Source organism: Myiozetetes cayanensis, unplaced genomic scaffold (assembly GCF_022539395.1).
Source record: "Myiozetetes cayanensis isolate MyiCay16 unplaced genomic scaffold, myiCay2020 scf2-11, whole genome shotgun sequence".
Lineage (NCBI taxonomy): Eukaryota > Metazoa > Chordata > Aves > Passeriformes > Tyrannidae > Myiozetetes > Myiozetetes cayanensis.
In genome coordinates, this window is record NW_026087411.1 from 42,461,612 (window position 1) to 42,468,665 (window position 7,054).

Genomic DNA, 7,054 nt, shown 5'->3' on the forward strand with positions numbered 1-7,054 from the left:
CACTGACACATGGCAACAGCAGACAAGCTCCACTACCCGTTCATGTTATCCACAAAGAAGGGTTCTGGGATGAAGTTAGAGGCTTTTGCAGAAAAAACACAAACTTCTCCTTTGTGCTTCTGCCCTGTGGAACAAAGTGATAGGAATTAAACTGGGGAAATTAACTGAGGAATTAATTGAGAATTTCACGGGATGTGTTAAGCTAGTGAACTGGGTTGAAAATCTCATTGATCACATATTCAGAAGAAACTGTCATGTTTTCCAAGAAAAAATTTAGGTGAAATGTCAAACCTCTGGCCAAAGGAAGAACTCTTGAAGAGTGGCTATCAAACCCATGTGGAAAAATGACCACCTTTAAAAGTGTATTGAATTAAGCAAAGATCACATAAATACTGGAAATTTGGATTAGGATCTGAAGAAGTCATGTTAGGGCTGAGAAAGTATGCCACCAAAGTTGAAATTATTTCAGTTAATCTGACCTCAACCTTATGCAACAAAAAACAAGTAAAAAAAAAAAAAAGGTACTGAATATAATGAAACCACAGAAAGTGAGGCTCTTCTGAAGTTAAAGACATCACAAATGTTCCATCATAACCTGAAATCTAGACGAAGGCTTCACCATCAGGCCTTGTGAGGGAAGGTGATGTAAAAGGTGGAGGCAAAGGCAAGATGGCTAAGAGGAAGGCAGCTGCAGAGATGGCAGCCAATGCATCCTAAAAAGATGTAAACTCAGAAAGGGACTTAGTAGGGCCTGAAAATAAACATCATGGAATGCTGTAAGATCAGAGACAATATTTTAAAAAATCTACCTCAAGTGAGAAAGGGTAAAGAGAGATATAAATAAATGAATAGTATTGTTCTAGTGGGTGAGGGAAAGAAAAACCAAAACCAAAAAGAAAAAAACCCCAAAACCCAAACAAACTCTGCATGCCTACTTAAGGAAAGCCTACTTAAGGAAACCTGATCATAGAATGACTGAAACACATCAACAGGAGATTTTGCAAAAGGCAGATGTCCTAGTGCACAGCATGTGAAGTAAAGCCAGTGCAGGCAGGCATGTAATTCTGCTGTTATGCTAGATGATGGTGCAACCTTCTCTGCCAGACTGAGGGGGTTAGGCAAGACTGGTCCTATGGATGAGGAACTAAAACAAGAACAGGTGCAGGGAAAGGTTATGGGTATGTCCATGAAATAACAGTCCTTTTTTATGAGTGGACACTAAAAAAGCTGGGCTTGTTTAACATGAAAAATGAAGTCTGATAAAGGACATGGTTCCTTACTACAAATACATCAAAGTGATGTGTAAACATTAGATAGAGAGAAGAGCTACCCAACTAGGGGACAATACTGTCACACTAACAAATTAATATGAATGGGCTGTGAAAAAAAACTTGGATACTAGAGGAGGGTTTCTAAGCAACCTGAACAAGGTTCTGGTACAGCAGTACAGCAAACAGATAAGTAGGAGAGACAAATTATTTCTGGTACTTGATAGAGCTGAAAAAGATAGTCTGCAATCTGTTTGACTGTACCAGCAGCACACAGCACCTAGGAGGTCCCTTCTAGTCCCATTCTTGGTATTTTTAAATGGTTTTCACTAATTGGATGGGAAACTACATACACAAAGGTCAAACTCGGAATCTTTGGAAAATGTGTATAAAAACACCTGAATAAATAGAACTTATATTAGGCCAGTTTGTAAAAGTCAAAAGGAAATGATAGCTTCCTCTTGATTGCTACAAGCTGCAATCCCTGCCATCCAGCAAGGCTGTTGTGAATCCCCATCGTCACAGATCCACTGACATACATGACCACCAAAAAGTGTTCACACCCTTTTTGCCATGAGCCAGCAGGATTCACAGCGACAGATCATCATGCTGCAGATGCCGGGCTGCAGGGCTCTCTCCATCTCGCTTCTTTCCTTCCCACAGACAGGACTGCACCTTGCTTGAATGTTAATGAAAACAAACTCTCAAAATATCCATAGCATAGCTTTGACACAATTCGTGTTAAATAAAACTCCATGAATCAAGCATATGTATTTGCATATGTGGTTACTCTTTCCTGAGAACAGTTATGTCTCTCTCGCTTCAGTACATTCACCTGCTTTAAAGTAAGGAATGCTAAGAATCTCTATTGGGCATGATCAGTTATTACTTGGTACAGATTAAAAAAAAAAAAAAAAAGAGCCCAACAATAACACCTACCCTCCACCCTCTCCCCTCCCACTCCCACACCACCCCCCCAGCTTTATACACATGCAAATCACATAGGAGACTTCAGCCAAGAAGGAAAAAAAAAAAGAAAGGTTACAAATCAGGTTAAATTTGCCAGTATTTCTAGCATGAATAACAGATTGTAAATAAATAAACAATGGTGTGTGGTAAAGCTTTAAAGCTCACAATGCGATTCCTCATGTCAAGTAACTACTGATTAATTTGAATAGAAATCTAACAGCAAACTGGAAGATAATTATGTAGAAGCTCTATATCCTGGATCCCGAGCGCAGGTGCTGGGCCACATCTACCCCCAAGGATAGCACAGAGACCATTATTCTTAACCAGACAACACCCTGTCCCACTTTTACAGCAGAAGACTCAGGAGGACAGAGAAATGCTATCAATTTGATGGCCATCAGTTCTGTAATCATCCCACAGTCATCTCCCCAGAGATGTATTTAGTATCACATGCATTTTCAACCAAATAAATATTCCAGACTTCAGCGTTAATACTCCATTAAAATGACACCATCATGCTACTATGAAATGTAATACTGTAAATTAGACCTTGAATATTACAGGCAAGACAGAAATAGCTATTACTCTCTCCCCTGCCCCTTTCTCCATCACTGCCCAGCCTCCCAAAGAAAAATATTCGTAAAGGAAACAGAAAAATTGCTTGCTTGTAACAATGCCTGTGACTCTGAGGCAGACGCACTTTCTCAGCTGGTGCAGGTTCCTAAATATCAAGACATGAGTGCTGAGAGGGTCAGCCACAGGATATTTTCAGTTCAGAGCGTGGTGTTGAAGAGGTGGGTTTGCTTTATCTTCCCTCTTGCCTCTTTTTCTCCTCCCTCTTCCCTCACCTCATCTCTCCTTACCCGTTCCCCTTGGCGCTGTATAAACCAGAGGGCAGGGCATCCAGCTGCTTCCACAGCAGAACAATGTTTGGGCAGAGTCCATGTTGACACAAGTGCATTATATCCTGAAGGGTCAACTGCAGCTTTTTTTTTGGTTACTTTTTTTTTAATCAACTGTGTAGAATTAACCTTCCGCTTTTACACAGATGCCATTCGTCCAAAATTTATGAGCTCAGCTAATTGTCATCTCCTATCATTGTACTATCCTGCCAGCTTAAAAGTAACCTTATTTTCCCATTAAAACTATTGGAAACCCTCCCCTTCCTTAACATTTAATAACGTGCATGTAGGACTGGTTAGACAACCAAGGCTCCATTCTCCCATCATGGGCTTTGCTGAGCAAGGAGTATTAGGAGGGACCTTATCGCTCTCCACAACTACCTGAAAGGAAGCTGTAGTCAGGTAAGGGTCAGTCTTTTCTCCCAAGTAACAAGTAATAGGACAAGAGGAAATTGGCCTCAAGTTGCATCAGGGGAAGTTTAGGTTGGATATGAGGAAGAATTTATTCAACAAAATGGTGGTAAGGCATTGTAACAGGCTGCCCGGTGAAGTGGTGAAATCACCATCCCTGGAATTGTTCAAAAAATGTGTAGATGCAGCACTCACGGATATGGTTTTGTAGTGAACAAGGTGGTGTTAGGTTAGCAGTTGGACTCAGTGATCAGAGAGGTCTTTTCCAACTTTAATGATTCTGCGACTCTCACCTAAAGGTCAAACACAAACTCATGGTCCAAATGCTAACTTGGTACCTCAACATCCATCCTGCATGCAGTGGAGAGCTGTCCAAGGGCTTGGCCTGCTGTACATAAACCCTTTCCACAGCACACCTATGCTTCTTGGCCCTGTGGTTCCTTAGCAATGGTAACTTTGACACAGCGGCGCCCACAGTGTACAGCCAGTTTGAGAACTATCTTGATAAATGCCCCATCCTTCAATTCTGAGGGGGCAAAACAGCTTCAGCTGCCTAGAGGCAACAAACAGCCCAGCAAAAACACTCTGACTGCTGTTTCTAGGAAGCAGACTTGTTACTCACCTTTTCAGAAAACATCTCAGTTCCACAAAACACTCTTAATGTGAAGTTCAGCCAGTGGAGTTGCTTGCCGAGAGGCACATCTGACACAAGGAAAAAGTATTCCAGGTAGAGTTCCTCACAGATTTGAGACTGACATTATCAGGACAAGCACACTATGGTTCTTCTAGCTATTCTCATCCCATTCTCTGCACACAGTAAGTCTTTTTCTGGTGGCAGTACACTTCACAGTCTATGAAAAATGGACTAGCTGATGGTGCTTGAGTTTTCCTTCTTTGATGGGATCTCTACTAAAATCAGCACAGAGAAACACATCCCCACCCACCCCACTTCTAAATATTGACTGCATGTCAATAGTTCAGTGTTTAGATATGTTTCAGATAAAAAACAATCAAACAATTTAAAGAATTAATTTTTTTTTCAAGGAAACTTCCACCATTATTTTTTCTGGGCAAAGCCTTTGTGTGTTCACTTTTCCAAAACACAGTGCTGTGGTATCACAGTTTCTGCAGTGGCAGTGTAGGCACTGAATTCTTATGTTTCATTGAATGCTTGTTCAAAACAGCTGTATGTTCTATATAAAACATGTTTACATAGTAAATGTACTTCCTGTAGACACAAAGAAATGTTAATGAATAACCATTCCTGCGTTTCAAATTTTGCAGGGCTGTGGGAAGGATCAGTTCATGAAAAAATGGTTAATGTTCACCCACTTTCTGGCACATGAAATCCGTTACTACAACTAATCCCTTACAGAGAAAAGAAAACAGGGAAAACAAACTGGTAGTGGCTGGTTCTACTAGAGTTTGGGTTTTTTGTTGTTGTTTCTTTATTTTTTTGGTTTTGTTTTTTGTTTGTTTGTTTGTTTTGTTTTGTTGGGTTTTTTTTTTAGAGAAATTGTGATATTCATATATATGGGAGAGGAACAGAGAAGTTTCAGTGGAGAATGCCAGAAGACATGGACTCCTTTTGGTAGGCAAGGCTGTTGCCCTTACTTGTATATATTGTCTTGGATTCTCACCTTCAGAGAAAATGCCAGTTTGATATCACACAGTATTCACTACCCATATTTACATCCTATTGGCTGGGGCCCAGGGAAGACAAACAACCGGTATTTTCCTTTCAATTTATATCTGAATATCTATATGGCCTAAAAGACTTCTTAAATGGTAGATCTCCATTTACCCTTGAAAATTATTGAAAAGTAAAAATCAGGTGTTCTGACCTATAGCACTGCTCAAGAAAAGCCTCAAAAAGAAAACTTACTTCTAGGCGAAGGTCTTCCTCAAATGCAAAAATGTTAAAGAATAAGAATTTTGTTTGTAGCTCTGAAGTCCCACATGTTCTCCACTTCCCTACAAAGTAAGTCACTAGATTAGGCTTTGCTATACAGGAATTTAATCTGAACTACACAGCTCTTTCTTCCAGTCTGCTGAAAATGCACAAGATGCACAGACAGAAACCAACACTCTTCAAAGGAAACCCAAAGAGCATGGGGAAGATCCTTAGCAGAGTAAAGCATCTGAACTGAAGATGGGACAGGAACAGTTTGCACCAGCCAGGAATCTGCTCTGCATCTGCAGACTAGTTTATGAAGAAAAGGTGATACACCATACATGGAGCAGATGCACTCATGTACTGTAAAGCAAAAACAAGCTCTTCTGGGGATGTTCCAACATTTCTACACAAGATTTCACAGTGTACAAAAATCAATTCATGTGAATGAAAACCTTTTTAGCTGCAACCTCTCTGCATGGTTTGAAAGTGCTACTGTGAACAAGGTTTTCAAAGGCCACCCAACAAGCAATGCTCAGCTACATCTCCTTTGCAGGGCGGCACATGAACAGCACATTTCAGTTTCAAGAGATTGAAAAAGCATTACCACAGCAATGAGACCTTAGTGCAATCTGCTCAATAAACACATTTCCTGACAATTACTATTCTTGTGCAAAAGGTATACATTATTTTTGAGATAAGATTTTTTTGTGTGTGTGTGATATCACAGCAATTAATAAGGGACAATCTGGATACTTATGTTTTGAAAAACAATAATTTGTTCAAATAAACAACTTTTTAAATTCAAAGAACTCATTCTCTAAAACTGAGTAAGGAGAGGGGGAGCTGATGGATCTCTCGCAAATTCAAGAAGTCCTTAGCAAGTAGTGTGGTAAATGTGATGAACCTCCACCTAATTATTAAAACCTTTGCAAAACTTCCTTTTTTCAGAGATGTTCAGTTTCTCCAAAAGAGATCTAAAACAAATGAAAGAGAAAAAAGTTTCACGAGAAGACATAATTAGAGACACATATAAACAAAGCTGATGAAATCAAAGGAAAACTTGATTTCTTTATACACATCCTAAGAAAAGAGATAAGAAAGAAAATGCCTGCATGGAGTGCTATTTTGAATTACCAAACACTGCCACCATGTGTTCACTTCAAAGGCCATCAGGCTGCTTCAAAACAGCTAGATAGGAATTATTAAAAGATAAAGTAAATCAAATTTGTTGCTCTATCTCTTACGTAAACATTTCTGTATTATGCAATAGTGATGACAACTTCAACAAGGTTTTAATTACCTTTAGCCAGTGGTGTCACACTTGTAAAAGAACACATAGTTCTGTTTCTAATCCCTCCTATCCTATCATCATTGTGGAAAGCACCAACTAGAGAATGACAGAAAGAACATAATGGACAAGCTTTGTTTCCACACAGAGATGCCTACCATAGTAGATGTTTCATTGTATTTGTGCAGTGCCTGCCTCAGTAAACTTCTAGTTAGTCCTGATGCTCCCTAGAAGGTACCAAAAATCATAATGTTCACACAACTACAATGTAATTATTTCAGAGATTGACTTTTCTTCAAATATTTATGCATACTGAGTA